This window comes from Phasianus colchicus, chromosome 13 (genome assembly GCF_987193195.1).
Source record: "Phasianus colchicus chromosome 13, bPhaCol1.hap1.1, whole genome shotgun sequence".
In the NCBI taxonomy this organism is placed as follows: domain Eukaryota; kingdom Metazoa; phylum Chordata; class Aves; order Galliformes; family Phasianidae; genus Phasianus; species Phasianus colchicus.
The window spans coordinates 13,954,718-13,978,592 of NC_143448.1; the positions used below are offsets into that span (position 1 = coordinate 13,954,718).

The following is a 23,875-nucleotide window of genomic DNA, read 5'->3' on the forward strand; positions in this document are numbered from 1 at the left end:
TTATTTGTCTTAAAGTTGGTGTCAGGTGTTGAAGGGAATCTTATTGCTTAAAAGTCAAAATGGAATGGATTCTCAAATGCTGAAAGTACGGAATGCAGAACTACTTACACAGCAACTAGAAATAGTCAAATACTAGAGTATGCTGGATATAACGGATATCTTCCAGTGCTGTAGTAAGTTGGATATTAAATGATTCCTTGGCAATATAAGAATGGAAACTTATTTTGCTGTCAGTTCTTTGTTTTCTTTGTGGGACTTTATTTTTTTTAATGAAAGTTTGAGAAAGTCAATTCCTTGCAAAATGTAGGTTGCCAGAGGTTAATTTCTTCAGACTTCCATTTCAATCTTTAAATACTGAGCCAGCATGGTTCTTCTAGCCAAGTATCAATTATGCGTTAGTTATGTGATTTTATATATATGTTCATTGTTTCTCTATTCAGATTTGTTTTTGAAAAGAGGGAATGAAAGATTTAATAATTTAAAACAGGCTTGAAAATAGTTAAATTATCCTTGCAAAGGGACATAAATACTTAAAGAGAAACAAAATGTATCAAGATCTTTGCACTGGCTTCTTCAGATTTGGAAGTGTTCAAGCGTAGCCAACTAACAGTAAGCAATGCAGGAGATGGGTCACCCACAGAGGCAACCAGAGCCTTCAATCTCAGGAGCTATTTACTTTACATTTGCAGTCACTATTCAAAAGAAATTCGTATATAATTCTTGTCCTTAAATGTCATGTGAACTTTTGATGGGTTATCTGATTCTTATAAGATTGTTAAAGCTGTTCTGGGATGAATAGAAGGGGTACAATTCCCCTTCCTATTCCCTTCTTCTCACCCTTAGTAACTTAAATCAGTTCACAAAACCTTTTGCACCATAGCAGAAAAGCTGTCTTCATTCTGTGATCAACAAAATATCACTTGCAATTATTTTTATCACTTCATACCATGTAGAATAAAGAAAAATGCTTTAGAACTGTATCCCAATGAAAAATCAATCTCAATTCATTTAATTATCAGCCATGTCAGAAGGAGATTTCTGCCTCGCAAAGAACTATGATACAGGCACAATTAACTCATTTAACCGCAAAGGAATAATTAGCCAACAGGAAAGGACAAGAAAAAGAAGTTTAAATGCCACAGCAGTACATCATCCCCCTTTTTAAACCAAAACACATGGGAAAGAGAGCTCCATGATACTGGCTTGCCTTTTTTTTTTTTTTTTTTTTTTTTACAGTGAAATACTAAGATACAAACAACAGCATTAAAAGAGAGTGAGGCCTCTGTATCGAGTTTCAGACAAGCAAGATGCTGTGTAGTTATAGTAGAAATAAATTAATAATGAAAGTGCTGACAAAACCTTCTCTGCAGTCTTGTGAACTTTGCTGTTGTGAAAACTTCACATTATTTAAAAACTTTAAATTATATAGGATTAAGTAGACATGTATGGTTAATAAAATCTCCAAAGAAACACATTGACGATGAATGTATATATAATTATGGCTTTCTGGAGGACTTTAAAGTCTGCATATTTCTTGTTTATTTCACTGAAGCAACTAAAGGACTGTTGGCAGGATATTGTCAATGTGTAAATGTATAAATATCTTTCAAACAACAGCAGCCTGAGGCTTTTCATGTGGTATATACTACTTTCAATATTCAGTGAGTATAACTTTTACATGATGCAAACAATGTCAAAAATCAAAGGGAACAAATATTGAAGATAAGTATCAACAGTCTTAAACATAACCTGCAATTCTGTGGACTTGCTGTAAGTCCAGTAATATTTGTGAGAGTCATTTCATTCTTCAAATCTTTTAAGACAGGTCACAACATACTGTTTTCCACACCTTCCTTATAGTACAATGTAAAGGGGAAAGCAATGTATGCTTGTTTTTTTTTTAATCTAAGAACATTGGCATTTGACCTCAGCCTTGCAAAGGATAACTGATGTTGAGTGTACCTGGTTGCACATGCAAAACCCTACAGTTCACAAATGTAAATTAACTGTTCACACAAGCAGCAAAAGTGTGAAGATTGCAAGTGTGAAAGATATGCTGCAAAAATTTACAGGGCCTCGCGTGCAGTTAAAGGGATATTAATAATTTTAGTCATTATATATTTATTGTATGTGCTGTACAATCAGGTTGATTCATGATGCTGCTCTCAAGGACCAGGTATTTCATGTACTGAATACAATATGAATGTGTAGTGACTTGTACAAAAGCACTCAGGTAGTTCAAATGCCCAGACTAGATGGTTCAAACACCATCTACCTTTGGGTGCCTAAGCACCTTGGCAGCTTTGACCCTTGATCAGTTCATATGTTAATGAGCTTCTGTAGCTAAGATTACCTGAAGGCCTTTGTCATTTTTCATTGAGTTCTGACTGTACAATGTAACATTTCCATTAGCTGCTGTTCTCATAACAAAAGTGTAGACAAATCTTGCTCCGCTTGAGAAGAACATTTGTTTCACTAGTGGCCTGTTATCTTCAGCCTTGGTATTGTGGCAGATCATCCTCTAGGGCATGTTTGGGAAATGGCAGTGTTAGCGCCCAGTTTGTTTTAGAATTCTGTGGGGGCAGTAAAGGGTGAAGGTGAGAACAGAGTACTGAGCACCTCAACGAACCAACAGGAATGCCACCTCAGATGGAACAACAGATTTCTCAAGCCCTGCAAGAAGAGTGTAATGAGTATAAAAATGATGTTAAGGTTAGCATTTTGTTATTGTAAATGATGCATTGAAACATAGATTTATAAGTAAAAGATTGTCAAAAAGCAATTAGGCAGTGTCTTTCCACTGACAGAATTGTTAGTGACACGAGTATCTTTTGCCACTATAAACAGTGCGTGGATTGATATTGGACAGGAAGGTCCTTATTCCATTTGTTAATCTCCCACTTGGGTATAGAGACAAGTGGATGGGATCCAATGGCGGAGTAATGAGCTGTATCCAATATTGCTGCTGTATGAATTACAATATTTAAGAAAAGTTTTAAGTACAGTTTTGTGTGAAGACAAAATCTGAGGAAACTAGTGCAGTGCTTGTGAATAACTGTATATGGCAGCTTTGCAAGCCAGAGAGAGAGAAATAAATAAAATAAATTAATAAAAAGTCAATTTAGTCAATTCAGCCTAGGTATAAGCATAGAAATTTGCAGTGACAAATTCTTGTAGTCATGCTACTATTTCTAAATGCAGCCTTATCTTAAATTGAAACAAATGCAGAAATGCACTTGGTAGCTTTGATTCGAATATTTGACACCATTTGACTCCCTCTTTACTCCCTTTCCCAGTTGCTTGGAGGAATCCCTTTGTATTACTGCTGCTGCAGTAACTGATGTTTACTGGGAGATTGTATTTCTGGGCGTAGAATTTCAGAGCCCATAAATCAGCATTTCAATCAGTGGAACTTACATGCCCTTAATATCAAATAATCTTCAGGAGTGAAGCCTGAGAGACAGTACGTGAATGCCAACACTAATAGTAGTTATAGCCAGGCTTTGTTTCTTTGCTATTTATTTATTTATTTATTTATTTTATTGCTTTATTTATTTATTTATTTATTTTACTATTTGAAGAGAAGAAGAAGCAGTGCATAAAGGTACTCTTGTCCACTGCAGGATTTTTGCAGTTCATATGTTTTTGTGTACTTTGTCATATTTTGAAGTTGAATGGATCCAGTGTGGTAATTCCAATGGTGTGAAGGTTCGGGGTGTTGTATATATCATTTGCTGTTTTTCATGCCCATTCTGCACTTAGCAGAACAGATTGAGTAGCTAACGCTAGTGGAATCTTCCTTCGTTTTTCTCATCTAAATACGTACAAGAAAACCCTTCCTGTTACTAAATGTGCCCAGATGAAATGTGTGCTGGCTTTGTCCTTGAAGAAAGAAGCCTCATATTCCCTCAAAATCTGAACAATGCAATTAAAAAGAATCCAGAGAGATTGTTTTTTATTGCTGCAATTTCAAGCATCAAGTTATTTAAGAGAAAAATAATATTTTCTTTCTGTCTTTTCTTATATTTCTGTTCTTGTCTGAGAAGGTAATTTTTAGTTCAGTCAAGGCCAAAGACAAAGTAGAATGGATGTACTAAAACATATGAGTACCAAGGATGTGATTTCCTTAGCAATGATAATCCTGTCACAGCTGTCAAAATTTACTCCTTTATCCTTATGACATTTTAACAGGATGGAAACGCCATGTTAGAATAAGCAGCTATAAAGAACTCAGTCCAAAATTACTAACAACAGCAGGCTCTCCCAGGCAATATATTGTTTACAAATTTCAGAGAAATCGCTTTACTGATATTACATTTGAATTTGATGCTCCAAAGCTTAGCCATAATTCTTTTTTATTATGGCAAAGTTAAAGCAGACAGTTAAAAATGTTAATTTAATTTCCACAGGGTTTCAGAGAAAAAGATAAGTGTAAAATTATTATTCCAAAAAAACAAGCATTACAGGAAATATAACTCCTTCAGCTTCATGAATACTTTTGGTTATTGTCAATTCGTTTTTGAGATGGAGAATGAGGAACAAACTATAGTATTTGATCTAATTTACTTCAGCTCTAGGAAATTTTGGAACTTCTGCATGTGTAGATAGATTACAGGTGCCTTTCCCACTTACTTGCAAAATAGATTTTCAATAGTGGGCAATACTGTCTAAATCGGTAAACATTCAAAACAGTAAAAATTCTCACTTAGTGGTGTTGCATATGGAGGTAAACAAAATGGTAAGTAAAGAGCGAATTGACACCTCAGCCATTCTATCACTTCAAAAAATACATTTTTCGTCCTGATGCTTCTAGATATGCTGATTAAATAGCCTTCATTGAGTAGTGCTTCCTAGGTAGTTGCATTCCTTGCCAGCTCTGTAAAGTTGATGCCTTTATTCTGTACAATGGTGGTAATAAAATCCGGGTACAGATGTCCCCTATGATCTAGTTTACACTTTATCGGAGTTTGAAATATATAGCAACTAAACAGCTTTCTGACAGATAACAGGAAAACAATCACTGCCTCTTCTCCATTAGTAGCTGCATTCCTTCTTGGCTACCCTTTGAATGAGGTATTATTTGTTGTGTTCCCCAAGAAGGTCTTTATTCAGTAGTTCATGTCTTTGTGATGCACAGATTAAATAGGACACAGTTACAATATTATCATCAGAGGAGCTTCTTTGGGCTATGAATGACTGTATCACCTTAGAGGTAAACCTAAAGTCCTACTCATGTACTTCTTCTAGCATGCTTTATCACTGGGGTCATTGCCAAGCCACCAGAAGGACTTTATATTTAGATACCCTTGTAATTTCATCACACTAAACTCTGTTCACATTAAGAAGAATAACAAAGACACCTCTCTACACAATTCTGAATACAAAACAAAAGGTGAACTCCTTGTCCTAGTGAGTTTCAGTGTGGCAAGTATTTCATTCATCATCCTGAGACAACCTAATGAGGTTAAAAAAAAAAAAAAAAAGCCAGTGTTATTTAATTTCTGCATTCATTATCAGTTTCTAAATTTTTCTGGCTAGGGCTGTAAATATTTTTTTTTTGCCTTTTCATTTTGTGTCAGTAGTTTTGACCTCACTCCTTAGGTCTCAGGTTTCCCGAGAAAATGTAGTGCTCTGTTACTTTAACTTTTTCTTACGAGGAAAAAAAAAAAAAGGAACAAATCTGACTGTAATTTATTCTAACACAGTTTCATAAATTTTGATGGAACCAGCTACTCAGAGTAGTGTTCATTTTCATGAAGAAGACAGCATGCTAGAAACACCAATACCTAACCAGATGGGTTTGCTCAGTATATAGAAAAAAATCCTTATTGGAGTTTGTATTTAAGCATAAATATAGTTCTTGGCTTAGTAAGAATACATCTAAGTTGTTAACTATTGACTACTGAATATATATGTTTTAAACTTCTGTGTGTGTGTATATATGTGTATGGGAATTGCTAAGACATGGCCTGAACTAATGAATGAGCACCTGGTGATGGACACAGCCAGCCCTGGGAGCACAGGTGAAAGTAATTCCCCATTGTGACTCGAAGGGGAGTGGAACCTGGTTCACCCCTCTCTAAGCCTCATTTAAGGACTGACTGCCACAAGGGCAGGTTTTCTACCTGGAGATTTCACCTTTTGGAGTATTTTGTGGGCCCTGATGTTTGTGATAGGTAAGCAAATGTATCTTTCTTTAAGTGGTTTGTGACCATTACCGTTTTTAGATAATTTTATCTGGTGTTATTTTTGTCTCTATATATTTACACGTGCGTACTACAAAATACTTATAAAAGCTGTTTAAAGAAGTGTTGTTTTATGAAGCTCTTGTGGCTGGTGGTTGTTACAGCTGTTCCTATCTCAATCTTGCTGCACTTTCTAGGAGTACACAATATGGGAAATCTCTAAGGTATCGGAGCCTTGCAACTCCTGATTATGGCCTATGTGAGCTCTGCTACCATGCTGTAAGCAAGGCGTGGCAGTCCTCTAATGATTTAAATAATTGCTGTATGGTTGCCCAGTGCATCATGATAATCCTGCAGGGCTTTAGTAAAAATGCCTGTGTTGTTTTGGTGTTTGTCCTTTATACCTTATTTATTCTAATTATTTCTAGAGAGCTTTCTGTTACTGTGTTTCTCCCTTCATATTCAGGAAAGGCTTCAGGAAATCTGCTATGCAACACTTAACTGGCATGAATCAATATCTTTCAGTGCACACTTTAAAAAAGGAAGAAAAAAAAAGCTGTTCTCCTTAAGTCTTTTAACATACTTTGAGGTTCCCTTTTACCCAGAGCTAGTTGGAGCATTCAGTTCAAATGTCTGCTTGATGCTGCATTTTGCAACATTACTTTAAAATAACGTTAGTAGGTTATGTTAATGTTCTTCTAAACTTTACAAATAACCCATTTTAAGAAATGATGTAATCAAAAAGTTGTTTGAAATTGGAAAATGACTGTTTGAGCAACAACGTAAGTGATTTTTAACCTATTAAAAATAAATTTCCTTTAAAAGTACATATAAAGCACAGATGTTTCAACTAGATAAAATAAGCATTATACTGCTGTAAGAGTTCCACAACTTCATCTTGTCTTTTTCTGTAATAAGAAGAGGAGACACTATATCTTTATAAAAACTACTACTTAACTCACCTATGTCTCTGAAAGAGTTAAATCCCAGCAGAAAAGAGAGGAAACCAGTGATTGTGTAGAGCGTATGAGGGTAACCTTATTGCACATCCAATTGTGTCAGGTGTAAAGGTACTGAAGCCAAAACCAAATTGCTCAAGTGTATGGTATTTAATAAAATGCTGCTGACTTTTCCTTCTTTCTCTCTTGGGAAAATCTATTTGTAACAGATTCAGAAGTCTTTCATTTAACATGTCATTGTATATTTACTTACTCTGGCCACCATCTTTGCAGTCTGAGCACAGCAAAATGACTTTGAACTCTCGCTGGATTTCATTGCTGGGTTAGTACTGCATTGAGTAGGCCCTTAGTTTTTTTTCAGATAAATTTATATGGTAGTAAATCTCATTCATGTTAGTGATCTCTGTCAGTGAGGCTGAAAATTATGTTGTAATTTTACTGATCACCTTCAAAAGGACTCAATTCATAATATAAAATCATTAGCTTGATTATCAAAAATAATATGTAAGATTTTTCAAAGATAACGTGTAGCATTAAGAAAGGGAAGTAAATATACTTCAGTCCATGTGTGCATGCATTCAGGCTCTCCTGTGTCATCAGAACACTGTGGATTTGTATGTTTGCCTAAAAAGCAATTAAGCTTAATTCTGGTGTCCAGGGTAGTCACAGGGTACTTGCCCCTATTCTTCTATCACATCCTGCCATGCATTACTGGAAAAAGGTGAATGGTCTGCAATGTAGGAGGCTCCTTCATTTGTATCTTCACAGACATACAGTGATTATGCTTTCTCTCTTTAGCATATATTTTAGAGATAAAGGGTATTCAAGAAGAAATGGAAAATGGGAGGGGGGGAGGGGTGTAAGTATATATATTTATATAATCTCACTGGGATTCTCCTGATGGCATTATAAAGACATTGATTACTTCTGGGCATAATCAGAAGGTCCAGAGTTGCTAAACAGTGTTTAAGTTTTCCCTGAAGAATTATGATTATGCTCAGGAAACACAGAGCTCAAATGGCTGCCAGCCCATCTGTGATGACTGCAGTCAGTGAGGGTAGAAATTCCTTAACAACTGGAATTGCAAATTACTGTATTTTCTTTACATGTTGCTCTAAACACTTTTGAGAGCTTTTTGTAACAGATGATTAAGTTCCTCCCGTGCTTTGAAAATCAGAAGTTCTGTGATGTACGAATGGAGATTAAATGTGTTATAGTTGGTAATGGAATTTTTAGAGCTTCCATAGTTGTGTGAGTTGAAGTTGTTTAATGTGTCTTGGTGTTTGCACCATGTTAGCATTTCTCAAGAGTAGAGTCTTTAAAATTTATCTTCTATGAAGATCCTGTCCAATTTCTTTTCTAAGCACGGGATGTTGTTTTAGTCCATGGTATGATGCTGACTGTCAAAACAATCTTGAGCAGATTGTCTCTCTCCTCTGCTGCCTTCCACAGCTTTAAAGCAATTATATTGACCACCTTCACAAAAGAGTCTGAGTTCTCTCAGGAAAAGAAACCCATAAATGGTTTTCTTACATTACCAGTATCTTAGTAAAACTTGTTAGTCCACATCTGAATAAAATTGAGATAAAAGTTACTGTCTACTGTGAAGTGCTTTGAGATCTACCGGGGAAAAGGATTTATAAGAGGCATTATTGCAGCTATTTCATCTATGCCTCTATATTTAAGAATTTTGGTGCTGTTGCTCTGAAGGTGTTCTCACTTGAACTTATGTATTTAGTTGGTATGCTAGATAGAATCTGTTTTAATCATTTGCTCTTCATTTCTGTTATGTTCCTCAAAGATTCAGACTGGACTGTGTAGGTTTGCTGGAATGATGAGGAGAGGTTTTATTTGCTCTTTGCAGCTGGGATTATTTCAGGCAGAGAAAATTCCAGAAAGTGCAATGGGAAGCAAGCAGGAGGATCTATGAAGGGCATTGGAAAAAGGATTTGTGAGCCTGTAGGTCAAGCAGAAAGAGTGAGGGGAGCAGGCAGCAGGTCACTGGAAACAGAGAAAGAAAAGCTTAAATGGACTTAGAAATAGGGCATGAGTTGCAAAAATTCACTAAGTAATTGATAAAGCTAAAAGTTAGGAAACAAGGTTGTATATGTAGAAACAGTTCACTGAGGGAGAGCTGCTTATAAACTTATAAATTTCTGCTCTCCTGGTTTGTACTCTAATACATTCTCTCTTTTCTGAGTGTGCAAAATCTTTTTTTTTTTTTTTTTTAGAAAGCTCAGTATAGGAAAAGTCCTAGGCAAGTCTTAATTTTTGAGCAATTCTGAGTCCCACGACAGGAGCTTTTTGACTCTGTGTACTGAATTAAATATTGTAGATTGAAAAACCAACTCTACAATTTTTATTTAATAAAGAATTTTCATTGAAACTGACAACTTAGTATCTCATAACTGTGACTGTACCTGATATTTTTTGTTCTACGAATCTGTTCTATTTTTTGTCACTTTGAACTACCACATTGAAGTATGGTGAAGCACAGGGCTGTTAAGCTGGGAGTTGAGCACATCTGTGTCTACACTGATCAGTAAAATGTGGTCACTTGGAATAAGGGGTTTTGTGACAGATCAGTCATCTGAAAGTTGGGCAACGATGGAACATTTGGCAGTTACCTACAAGCCTGTTATAAATAATGCTGAACTAGTCTGGTATAATATACATGATTCATGGCTATCTGTTGTACTGGAAGATAAAACTTTCAATTAAGGAAGTTCTAAGTCACCATTAAAATAATGTTAAGAACTAGCTTATAGTGGATGCAAACTTCTTATTTTAAATAACTTGCTATTGGTTTTGAAAAAATTGGTGTCATCAGTATGGTTGGAGTAAGCCAGTGCCCTTACAAATTTAGCAGATGTTCCTCATCTAAACAAGCTCACAATGGACAGAGAAAAATCTGTATTAAGTTGCTGTGGTAGGAGTCGTCGTAGATACAGCCAAGTTTGAGTCATCATACTTGGAGATGCCATGCTGCTGAGTGTAATTGCCTTTAAGATAAGCTTTATGCTACTTGAGACTGATTAATGTTGTTATTCATCTGAAATCCCTTAAAAAGGGCATAAAATAATTCCTATTGAAATTGGTAATTCGAGCCTTGCAATTGACTAAACACATCTCATACGTGCATTTCATAATCTGAATATTCAAGTGCTTCAAGTATTTCCCTACTGATACAAATTTCTTTGTGAGTTATGTGCAGGCTGAAAACTTAGTTTTCGATTATTTTGCTTTATACGTTACTAATAATAAGCAAACAGAAGCTTAGAAGTATATACATAATACTTCACAAAATGGCAAAAAAAAAAATCTTTGGGTTGAACAATGGTTTCTCCTGATAGAAGTTATTTAGAATTATATGGAGGACTATGTGAGTTTGACAAAGAGAGCTTGTCACTGGAGAATGATTTTAAATTTTTCCTAGTTGGTAATTATTTCTAATTTAGAATTCTGTGCTTGCTCGTGCTGCTGTGGGTAGAAACGTCTCTACAGTGCCCATTGCATTGCAGAACTGGGATCTAGTTTTGTGGCTAAGCACTAAAGCGGTTGATTGGTTTGTTTGTTTTTACTGTGAAATGAGTTGGATTCCAGGAAAGAAAGCACTTTCAAATGATACGGTTCAAGATGAATCTGCTAGGTACTGAACCTAGTCTATCTGTCTTGCCATATATGAAAGGGCAAAAGGATTTCCAGGCCGTTGCAAGCTACATTTTATCTCAGCAAATAAAATGGACAAAATAGAGAAGGAAATCCTTCGTGTTTCTGATGATTGTCCTGAGCTTTTGCATCTGTTTTCATTAAGCTCTCTAAATTAAAGCAAAGACCTTTGCCCTTCAGTGCAGTAAAGTCTGTCACAAGCTAGAGTGGAGAAGTATATTATCCAGCTCCAAGTGATGTCCCACTGTACTCTGTCTTTGGAAAGCAGTGGATACTATTGGGCAGCAAAGATTCTGTGAGTTTTGGCTAAAGGAGCATATCTTCCTTGCTTCAGTTTCATTCTGAGAGTAAAAATTAAGCCTAAAATATACTTTTAGGGAGAGGAAGGTGATTGTTTTTTTTTGTTTTTTTTTTAATTTACTAAGGAAATACCAAAAGCTAATTTCTGTCTGCTTATGACTGTACATGTAGTACATCTTCCCATAATGTAACTTTATCAGTGAAAGTGTCCTAAATGACTGTAATTGCTTATCAGTAGTGAAATGAGAGACAGTAAATTGTTTGCATAGTCTGCTGGAATGGTAAGCTGCAGGAGCCAAGGACCTCTTACAGAAATATTCAAATCTTCTCTTTTAGTAAATACAGACAACTTAACTAGTTCTATGATGTCTATATGTTCTGGCTAATTGACATAGAATTATGACATTGGGCATCAGCATCTAGAAAATCATTTTTCTTCTAATGTAGACTGCACTGAAAGTGCACTGTTTTACCATTTTTGTACTGCTATGCATTATAGCACATCTATACACTCATTTATGTGCAGTAGATATAAGAAGAGACAGATTTTATTATAAAGATCTGTATCTAAAATTACTTTCTGTACAATAATTATTTATTATATTTGAGTTAGGCACTCAGAAGAATAAGGTTGTATTTAGCTAAGGTTTATGCAACTAATTTCCTACCTAAATGAGAAAGCACTTTCATTTGAGGGCAGGGGGGTATTACTGTGGTCTCTTACTTTTTTCCCACTTGTTATAGTAAGCTGTCTTTGCTTCAACTAATATTGTTACAATTGCAGTTCAGGTCTTAAGGAACATCAAAGCCATAATGACATTATCTGTTTAAAGTTTTTATTAAACTGCTGAGGTGGACCTATTTAATTGTGTAGCCTAGGATTATCTGAATTGACTAAAAGAACGTAGCTTTATGATTTTAAGGATTTGGATTGTATATTGTAACAGTTCATGTAAGGTCAGATCCATAGCAGGTAAAAACTAATATTATTCAGTTAGACACTTCTAATGGTCCCCATATCTTGGGATCTAGTAGTCCTCAGGAGAAGTCAGGCAAGCTCTTTGCATATAATTTACCTTGTTACTTTCTTTTTGCTGCTATTTTGTAGTACTCAAGTGCTCTATGCAAAAGTATAAAGTACAAGATCAGTGCTTCTAGGTCTGGTATCAGAAAGTTACTTCCTGTGATGCTCTATCTTAAAGTCCCATTGTCTATTTATCTGTAAAAGGGAAAGTTTGTGACTTTTTTTCTGTGATATAGTTTACTTGTATGCAACAATTTACTCAATGATCAGATAATGAATAGAATTTGTATCTGAAACCCATTCAGCATCCTAAAGGGCTGCTGTCACCATTAAGTCTGATGGTCTACAGTTTGCTATTTGAAATCAAACTCAACTTGAATGTCTGCCAAACCTTTGTTCTTTGTCAAATTTTGATTCTCTGAAATCCTTCAGGGTATTTTCATGCAGAATATATCAGAATTCACAAAATAAGAGCGTATTTTATGAGAATTACCAAACAGTGCTGACTTCTGTGAATGGAATTGAGATGAGAATTGTCTTCAGCTGCTGACAGGAAAAAGAATCTTATCAGTTTGTCTTTACAGTTGAGAGCAAAGTCAAATGTGTGATAGCTGGGGTATGGCAGCAACATACATCGTTCTTCAACTGATTATTATTTTTTTGAATGAATGGAATGGTCAAGGAAAGTGCAGGGATTTATAGCACCTATTCATCATCTCAATTTTTAACCAAGTTCAGCACAGAATAGATGATAATCACCACCATCTGATGGCTATTGAAGGGATGAAATGAATACTGGTCCTAGAATTCCTGCAGCACTAAAACTTATTAAAAGAATTTGGTCAGATAATCACAGTGTAATAAAATGAAGCTATTCAGAAGTCTGGAAATGCAAAAACGGTTTGCTGATTTGTCGAATGTAATCGTCTGCAATACATTTGTGTGCATTTTTCTAAAGATATTAAACAGTTTGGCTAACTCAGTAACAATAAAAGCTAGGTGAGAATAAGGGCTGGCTTAGAGGGACAGGATAAACTGCATAATATAGAAATTATCCCTGGCAACTCTTTAAATTTTTGGCTACTGTGAATAGCAGGAAAGAAAGAAACCTTTTCCCCGCAGCGGAGTATGAAATAGCTTGGAGTGATGGTCTGACATTATAATTAAAAAGTTATGCCTTCAGTTTTGCAAATCCTTTTTTTTATATAACTTTATGAATCTGAATAATCCTCTGAGCATATTGACTTGTATAAGTGAGATTGAACTGCTTGTTCAATCTCACTAGCTGTGTGGTCAATATGCACATCGTACACTTTTCTCATTTTTGTTGCTCCTGTATGTGTACATATGCATGTGTTTTCAACTGAATTACTTTCAGCATGGTCTCCCAGTACTTGATTTCAGAACATATTCTTCACATATTTTCAGGTCTGGGTGAACTGAAAGATACAGTACATAGCTTCTATATGGTGTCCCATTCAGTATTTGCTATAGGTGTGTTCTCTTACAAGCAAAGGAAAACCACAGGAGAACAATTCCTTGACTTCTAGGAACAGAAGCTGAATGCACAGGGTCCAAATAAGGTTTATATTGATCTGGCAGAATATGTAGGGACAGCAAATGAAGTAAGACGGTTAGTTGCACTGAACTGTGTAGAGTTTGGTTAAATTGTGGTTGAACACTGGAACAGGTTACCCAGAGTGGCTGTGGAATCTTAGGCCTTGGAACTATTCAGAACAGCTCTGATCATACTTCTATTGTTGGTGCTGCTTCGGGCAAGGGTTTGGACTGAACAAGCACTAGAAGTCCTTCCAAACTCTATTCTTCTATGCTTTTAAAAATTGCAATAACTGTGGTGGAACAAAAATTTCCAGGTATAAAACATTAGAGTTCTTGGCACTTTAGGTAGTGATCTGTTACAATTTTTCTGATGGCTCAGAAGGTTCAGTGTTACGTTCAACTGTGCTCAGTAGGTATTCACAGAAGTCTGTCTTATAGCCTAGGTTTTTTGCTGTGAGGATCAGTTTTGAGTTTTATCAGTGATGTAGCCAGATACAGATACAAGCTTCTCTAAGTGTTAAAACCCAGGGATGGTAATCAGTGTCTCACTTGGGGCTACCCTGTAGGCAAGCTGGAATTCAGTGTCACCAGCAGATAAAATTCATGTAGTTGCAATTACTCGTGAGTGTATTCAGATAACACGTGAAAAGGACATGCAGTCTGACCTACTCCCCCACATTCCACCTCTGTGTAACATAGAATAGAAATAGCAAAGGGCTGTGTCTGGTGTGCATTAACTGTACCATCAGATGCTCTCTAAATGAATGCTTATATTCTTCTCCACAATGCACAAGCATCGCAGGACCTCCAGCCTATGCCTAATCTAGCAGTCTGAGGTCAGAGTATCTGTCTATAAACTATCTTTTCAGTGAGGTGATTTATCATGACAGTTATGCTCTTTAGTCAAGAGAGCACTTGACAGAAAGAATTACTCTCTAGAGGGTGGACAGCGTTAACTCTGCTGCTCTCCTGGGGCATTCCCAGCCTACAAGCAGAGTTGAGTTTGTGACAAAAAGGAATGTGGTTGCACTGCAGTACTTTACTTTAGTCTTCTCATCTTCCCAGTGATCTTTCTATAATCTAAACATGGAAGGGTGTGTTACTGGTGCTTGGAACCAGAAGGAAAATCAAAGTTCACGTTACCTGTGTTTTTTGTCTTATTAATAAGGTATGTGGGTAACATACAGCTGTTTTCAATATAAAAAAGAGAGAAATGCTGTGACTAAATGCCAAATTGACATTAGTAATGAATTCCCTGAAGCACAGCCTTCTTCAGTTCTTTGTCACTTAAGGGAAGAACAGAAATGGATAAAGACAAGGCTCCCCTGAGATCTTTAGGAAATCAATGAGTATGATACAATACAGTATGATTTTACAGGGTGGAGATATTTCAACCCAATTTATCAGCATTTATACTTAGTGATCTCATAAGAAAGTAAGTCCTGCATTTTTTTCCCTTTAATTCAGACTCTCAAACCACATCTCTTTTTCTATTTATGTACAAGCAACTCATATTAAGATAAATTGTGAATAATTCTGAAGGCCAAGAACATAATGTAGCCCTTAATTCTACCATTTTTCATGTACACCATAGCTTGAAATTCTGTTTATTTCCATTGTGAAAATTCTGAAGCTGCAGTATTCTGGCCTCGTGCACTGTCTCTCCCTGGGATCTCATTTTGACTGCTGCCTTGAGTTTTCAGACAATGTGCAATTTCTCTTTGAAGCAGGTAGAGTTTCAAGGCTTTTTTTTGTTAAGAAAGCGCACTTTTCATCAGGGCCCAAAGGACACAGATTTCTTGATGTATTCTTTCTTCCAGATCCAGTAAGTGAATAGAAATGAATTTACTGGGAAACTGTTGGTTCCTGAATATTAAGTATTGCATGTGGAGGAACCTTCTGCAGTTTACTATCTTGACAGCTAACTTCCAAGGATCCCATTTTTACAACAGGAAAAGCTTGCTGTTCGTATTGTGTTGGACAAGCAGAGTAGCTTGTGATATCTTATGTCTAGCTGGATCCATTGTGTAGTACTGGACCACTGGACAAAACCTGTTGGCTCAATACATTAGACTTTCAGTCCAGTCTTGTTTCAGTAGCATATCTCAATAATGGCTTTCTACTGTATTTGGAGAGCTAAAAGTCAGTTATCCTTGGGTTGCTTGATAAATCACTTTATCCAAGATACCATTAATAATAAGCTAAAGTCAGACTTAATTGAGTATATTCCCGGTTGGGTGTCTGTTAAAGATAAAAGGTTAAAGCAAGGCATAGAGGACGTTTTCATTTTGTATGTGAGAGAATTGTACAGGTTATCTACAGCCCTTTTTCTTTTCTGTCTTTTTGTCATTAGATTTCAAAGTGAATGAGCCAAGTTTGGTTCTCAAATGGACAGTGTTGGAAGGTTTTTAGTTTAGTGCATGGCTTATTCTACTTCAAAATTTTTGTGAAGAGTTTTTGTCTGTTTTTTCCTAGCTATGGGAAGCCAAGCTGACTAGACAGTTCATTAAATTACTCTGAAAGAGTGAGGCTTTGTGGTCAGCTCCCAGATGTCTGCAAGTTTCCCATGTGATGAGCATTCAGTATATTTTTTCTTGATGATATGTTTGTGTTCTTGTGACTTTTTTTAAAAAGCTGTTGCAGTAGCCATCCATCAGTGGCATTTTGTAGCATCTAAATAAAGCACAGACACATTTTAATCCCAGTCATAAGGAGATGGACAAAAAGGTTTAATCAACATGCAGAAGTGCACAAGGGAAATCAGTTCCAAAACCTGAAAGGTGACCTTCACTTTAGTCTGAAGGCTTCAAACATACTTCGATATCGCTTCTGTAATTATGAAGAAAGAAAATAAAGGACACTAAATTCTTCCTCAAGTACTATTAAAATAAATTACATAATGAATAACACTAGTTAAGTATATACTAGGATTTAGGGTGGTGGTGTTTTTTTTGTTTTTTCTAAATCAGCATCCTTTTGCATATCCTATTATATATCACTAAATCTTTACAACAGATTGTTTAGCAGGGAGCTTTTCTAATAATTCCAGGGTCTGCTGAAGCTAGTGAAAATTTTCATCCTGACCTGCCAGAGAGAAGTCAAAGCATCATTATATGTGAAGTAAATGATAGAGGTTTTCATCTTCACCTGTTTAACTCTCACTATAATGTTAGCTTCATGAGTAAGAATATGGCTGGTGGCTCCAGACACTGATGATACATTTATTTCAAGTCACAAGAGCCAAGAAACTGCAAGTCCAAAACCCCAGTGGGATATTCTTTCATCCTAACTACTTGTGCAGTGTCTCTCTTTAGATACTAGTGACCTTGGATCTCCCATTGGGGCCTTTCTAGCTGACAGCAGCAAGCCATATAGTTTATATAAAAACTGTAACAAAAAAAAAGCATGGGGGGCTGGCTGTGAAGAAAGCACATACTTTTTCCTTTCTCAAAAGCCCAGTGCCTTTAAAAGTTGTTAAAAAAAAAAAAAATAGTTACTCCACAAAAGATTTGTTAAAGAATGCAATTGTTTTGCAGATAAATTGGCAGAAACTGATACATTAGTGATAAATTTCAATGGACATCCAACTTTGTGATTGTTGGTGAAAACAAACACAAATTAGCTCTGTTGACATTAACACTCAACTGAGTACAGTGTTTTTTGAGTCGTGTAACATAATTTCTTTACCACATTTAACCTGGACAATTTAAAAGACTAAAGTTTTGTTTTAAACAAGATTTTAAATCTAAGGAGAAAATATAAAACCAACCTGATTCAAATTCACTCTATATACTCTTGGCTGCATGCTGTTTTTTTCAGGATTTTTTGTAACAGAATCTCTATCAAAATTTTTTTCTCCTCATGGAAAAAAAAAAGGCTGATTGTTTCCTAGCAGAGCATAAAAGAGATATTGCTGTGTTTTCTATTAGAACCACCAAAACAGTTTGCTCAGAGGACAGTAAATTTTGTTCATGCTGTACAGACATCTTGAACCAGATGACAAGTCCAACAGCTTGGATTCTCTGGAAGGTGAGATTTCAGTGGCTCCAAATGAAAATGAAAAAGCAAGATTGAGGGACACTGAAATGAAAGCAACTTGGATGAGTGACAAACACAAATCAATCAACTTTATTATGCCCTGTTTCTCTATATAGAGCCTTGGGGCCAGGAAGGCAGGCTGCATGACAGGTATATCCAAAAATGTCAACAAATCTACTGCCTTCAGCTCTTCTGTGTTACCACCCAATGCAAACATTGCCAGTGAAGGGATGGCACGTCTGCCTCACTTGTGGCACATTCTGGGAAAGCAAAGGCATTACCCTGGCACAGTTTGCTTAATTTTGATCTGATTTTGCCATATGGTGGCATTTCAATTTTGTGTTTAAATGCAATGCTTGTTGTTTCTGACATCATCCATCACCTATTTGAGAATTATGGTTGGTGAAGAGAAGACTTGGAAATAGGAATGAAGTTGAGGGTTATGGTGATCTTAATTGGGTACTGAATGAAATGCCTTGGCAACTGTATGAAATGAATGACTGAGCTAGGGAGGTTCAGGTGAAAAGGTGCAAGGAAAGCAGTGAGTGGTAAGATTTTGCTAGAGAAACAGGCAGAAATAAGCAAAAGGGGGAGGTGAGGGTAAAAGAAGCCTAGTTAAGTAAAAGTACAACAGTAAAATAATCTGACAAAGTGGTACTGGAGGTTGCATACACAGCTGTGCCAAGGGTGGCAAGGAGGTGTACAAACTATCAGAGGCATCAGAAAGGATGGGTAAGTGTCACCTTAAGTTCAGCCCAGCTGTGGATTTTGTATGGAATTTAGCAGAACTTCTGATTTTGAGGAAAGAAAACTCCACATTACTGTGGCTGTTCTAAGTTGGTTAACTCTTCGAAGTTCATACATGGACTGATTTCTAAAGAGAAAAATTACAAATATCAGTACCGGAACTACCAGTTGATTTTTACTATATACCTATTCTGTGTAAGACTACCAGGAACACAGGAAACAAAGGAGTTACAGCTCAAGCAATCGTGCAAGGTGTAGGTTTCTCAGATATCTACGTGGTTCTTAGCTCAGACAGTAAAATTACTGTCAGCTATTCCTTAAATATACTTGCCTTCAGACTTCAACACCTTTTTCAATTCAGAGCCATGTTTAAATGGGAGAGATGAGTAACTGCAGCTTCAGTAGAAGGAAGAGGCTCCAAACCATACTTGTTTTGTTTCACTTTACAAGACAATAAAACTTTCCTCCTCATTGGACATCTACATCTTGAGTGAGAATTGCGTTCAAACCAATATGACCCAGACTTAAAATTAACAGGAACAAAAGCTCCTGGAAGATCCTTAATGTTGACAGCAGGAACTTCATGAAGAGTATTAACTTCATAAACTTTTCACTAATTTGTGCAGAAGTCTTCTACCTATGACAGAAAACATTCTACTTCTTTACTGTGTGTTGAATTAATCTATACAGTATAATTTGGATATTTCCTTAGGTGATAGAAAATTGAGTTATGTTCTAGATTTGTATCAGATTGCTTCTGCCATTTTTGTTTAATCAGGGAATAGTTTTTTATATGGGATCATGGTGGTTTTTAATTGACTTCTTTTCTGCTCTGGTTCACATATGCCTTTTGAAGACCTCCATGGTGTTTCATTTCAGGCTTTGGTACAAAACAAACAATAAATCTGCTGAGTTTCAACCAGTGCAGTGAATTTCATTTTATAATACTGTACTGTCATTCCGTAGTTGTAACACTATAACAGTGGGATGTTCCATAAAATTAAGTACTCTATTATCTATCGGAAAGGAAAGAGCACTGCTTCTCATTTTCCTTTAAAGAGGAAAAAAAACACTATACAAAAAGATAGTACAAATCACATCTTATACTTATTGCAGGAATACCTGTTTGTTCTCCTTTTATTCTAAATAAATCTGTACATTTAAATAGTCCCTAAAAGGCTTTGGCTTTTCTCTTCTATTTAGCATACAAACTTAGCCCTGTGGTGGGCAAATAATCTTTTTCTTATGTGATGAATCTGCAGGCCCTTCACAACAAAAGATCTTCTGAAGCAGCAGGGACAATCCTTTAAGTTGAGAAACAGTATATCAATAAAGGTCAGTGTGACAATGTGATTTATTGAAATACTGTGCTGCTCCTAGCAGTTAGTATTTTATATTATATGATACACGGCAGGTATTTTTATTCGTATTTAGGTTCCCCACTGAAAACTTGTTCAACCTGTTTTATTATTTATTGTTGCCTTTTAGAGATGAAAGAAACCAATTTATTCAGCTTTCATAATGATTCCTAACAGGTACAAAGAAGTTAAGAACTAACAGGAAAAATCAATTGGTTAATAAAATACTTAATTGACTAAATGCTTCTTCCGAGAGGCCTTGAATGCAGACTATGCAGAACCAAAGGAGGTTGGTTTAATTAAAATAGGATCTCACTGCATAAAAGCCTTCTCTGCTGGTAAGGTTTTCAAATTTGAGTTTGCTTGTTCTTGTTTTTTCTTATTTATAGTTTATAAATGCAACATATCCAGGTACCATAATTAGAGATCTCTTCACAATTTTTAGTATCCTTTTTTCTCAGTTTTCCTTTTATGACATATGGCAAAATTAAAATGAAAGCATATCTTAACATAGAATGATCCATCAACGTGTTGAGATCCAAAATACTTTAAAGATAAATGTATCAGTCATTGCTGAACAGAATCTCCCAATTTTGTCTCATTCTGTTGGACTAGCTTGTGTTTTTTCAAATGGGACCGATGGTGCTATTGAATATGAAATTCAGGATTTTGAAAAGTCAAACAGGTGGAAAGCCATTTCTTAATTGCTTCTGAAAGCCTAGCAGATGAACATCAGAAACTGTGTTCAGGCTCAGTAATGCTTGGTGCTGAATGTCTTTCACAAAGATACTCAATGTCTGCAGCTCATTGTAATGTAAAGTAATCATTACTCTACAGGTCTGCCTAAGCATCTGAGCTCCTAGTATGTAAAACTTAATTTGTAAGCATATTTTAAACAGTGGTATTCAAGAGACAGGCACCATTAAAACCTTGAGGCATTCTTAATGATGGTCAGATTTTGTGAACAGACGTTACGCTACAGCTCTGTAATTCAGTCTTCTAATGTCCAAAAAATCTTGCTTTTGCTCTCAGGTCCAATCGGAAGATAAGAGGCATAAGGCCAGGACATACAGTAGTCATAGTACAAGGTCCTTCCCTTGGCTAACCCTGCCCATTTCTACTCACTAGCATCATAGCTTTTGGGTATTCAAACACTTTAATGCTTGTCATCATCAGCACCCCTGTAACCATAGAGTGATTTAGGCTGGGAAAGACCTCTAATACTGTCTAGACCAACTGCTGAACCATGCCCACTTAGCCCTATCCCCCTAAGTGCATGTCTCCACTGTTCTGGTCTCCTCCAAGGAAACTCCACCACTTTTCTGGGCAGCCTTTTCCGATGCATTACCAGTCTTTCTGAGAAGAAATTAGATATACTTTGACAAAAAAAAAAAGGCCGAGACAGTGGAGCCATCTCTTGATCTCTTCATTATACTCCATATCATGGCTGGTGTTCACCATAGTGGCTGATATTCACAACTGCTGAGTGCAATTTATCCTTATAGATATCAACCAAATTACAATACTCAGCCCTTGTAATACTGGCAACAAATTCTTTTTGCCTGAATATTTGAAATTTAATTTCTGCATTATTGTCTCTTAAGTAAAATACCTATTGAGGGCAAATATCTGTTATTCCATCACAAAGACAAAGTCTATTTTTAGCTGCATCGTAGTTCTCTGGCTGGGTTACAAATAACATTTCTCAGCTCCCTGCCCACTCCCCTCCTACACTTAATAAGGTTTCTGTAGTTTGTGTAGTCTGTCAACAAGCTCTATAATTAATTGAAAAAATTTTTGAAATCTTGTGATTTAAAGAAAGCTGGTTTTGCTGATGTAATTTAATGTTTAATTTGCCTGTCTCCCAACAAGTACATTGTGTTGATAAAGGACACAGTATGAGCAGCAAGATGCTCTCATTGACCTTCACTGTTGGCTCACATTGACATTCAGGCAGGAGAGATATTCAAACAGTTGAGGTTAAAAGAAAGGCAACTTTGATTAACAGTGAAGTAATGCATCGAAATTCCAAATTATGTAGGAGACTGTTCAGGTTACTGTTTGTCTTGCTTGTTTTTAATTTTAGATTCAATATCAGTGCAAGATTTTAACTCTCTGGCTACAGTTTTTTATCCATACTATTCTCTAATGCAATTGTGATATAATCCTCAATTTATTAAGAACTAAAAAACATCAATGTGTTATTCAGGATATTACCTTCACTTGCAGTTTAAGATAATATGACAGCTTGGGAATTGCTTCTCTGAGAAGGTATATATTTGCTTCTGCTATAAGGGGCTCTTTCAGTATTGAAAGGTGAAGTAAACACTAGAGTTAGATCATCACCAAAGCTCCTGAGTCAGAGTACTTCGTTTGTACAGCCATAAACAGGGATTTATGCTAAAATGTCAGACTTTGCATTGTAATGGCTGAAGGCTGAGCATACATTTCCTCCTGCTGTGGGAGTGGTAAATGGTGGCAGAGGAGCAGACAGTGCAGCTGGAGAAGTAACTTCTAAAACCATTATAGGACGATTTGTTAGAGCTTGAATGTTTAGCCGTTCAGCTCTGTGATAGCCACCATTGTAGCACCTAATGCTTTTGTGGGTTGCGGTTCTGTAACAATGACAAGAAGTCAATACTAATTTTCATTTTACTGCTCTAAAAAGTGCAGTGAAAAACGGCTGTTAAAAGATTTTCTAAGGAGATCCATTCAAATCTTTCCTTATGAAAATTGAAATCATGACAGGCTCTGTTGGACATGGTGCTTTGTTGCAGTTAAGCTACTCTGGCCCCAAAACTGAAAACAGTACTAAGCCTGAGATGTTAAACAAAAAAATCTTCCTCTTTTCCCAGTGGCTTCATTGTCCATAAAATACACGCACCTACATTTCACCATGTTACTGGACAGATTGCTTCTCCCTTGTAAAATTTAGATCCCAAACAAACAGCTTAAGATTTCATGTTGGATAATTGGACTCTACCTGCATTTTAAACAAAAAATCCCAGTCTTTTTATAAACTGCTTGAGCTGGGAGACACGCAGAGCTTTTGCTGAAAGAAATGCATTAATCCTTTTAAGTTTGATAAAAGGTTCTTTCATACTATACTGTACAGTTTCCTGCTGTGGGACCATATTTGTGTAGAATTTCCATTTGTGGGGAAAGAAAGACACAGACACTTTTTAATGGCATGAAGGAAAGACTGGTAAGGGAAAATAATACAAACTTGAACTTAAAATTGAACACAATTCAGGGGAGGTTTATTACATTAATTGGAGTTAATGGACACAGTCTGTCCCTTTTCTTTGAACTCCCTCAGTGTGCTCCTAGGAGCTGTAGGTGATCACCTTTTCTTTGAGGCTGGCATTGTATCAAGTCCAAAACTGATCTGTGCAAGGATATGCAAGGTCCCATTTTCCCTATTCTGCTGCTGCATTCACTACAGATGTTAATACTCCAGTATCTGATGATGACAGTGTAAGGCATCACAATAATCCACTGCCAAGCAAGTGAAATAAATAACTAGTATCATGTGTTTAAACCCCCCCCCACTGGCCTGGATTTATTTTGGCAGCTCTGATATTTTGTTGTTATGACCAGACTAGCACTGGATGGTGCACTGTAACATAGCATTCAATAGCCTTGTCTTACTGTATCCCACACATCAATTGTGACTAGTGTCAGACCACTTAGGTTGTAGCTGTCCATTGATTGGGTATTATTAGCTTTTTTATTTCTCTGTCTCATTTTATTTAGTACTTTTCACTTTTAACAACCCAGTGGAATAAAAAATTTTGACCTTCCCTTTGAACAAGGGATTGTGTGTAGAGCAGCTGCAGTAAATATGGTACAGATCTTCTGGTACTCCTACCTGGAAACCTTTGTGCTGCATATTGTGCTTGCATCTGAGTCCAAACTCAATCTACTTGATTCTAGTTCCAAAAAACAGCGTACTGAAAACTTTTACAAGTCCGTGTTTTATGCAATTAATTTAGCTAAAACAAACAGTGAACTTGTTATAGCACAACCAGGATG

The 23,875-nt window shown here is 36.3% G+C and overlaps 1 long non-coding RNA gene across 5 annotated transcripts in view; it reads left to right on the forward strand.

The window, feature by feature from the left end:
* The first annotated feature begins 6,014 nt into the window (after window positions 1-6,014).
* LOC149916170 (uncharacterized) overlaps window positions 6,015-23,875 on the forward strand; it is a 201,436-nt gene continuing 183,575 nt past the window's right edge. For all 5 annotated transcript variants that reach the window (XR_016470602.1, XR_016470603.1, XR_016470604.1 and 2 more), the window contains exon 1: window positions 6,015-6,176. This is a non-coding gene — a long non-coding RNA (uncharacterized LOC149916170). The remainder of the gene's footprint in view (window positions 6,177-23,875) is intronic.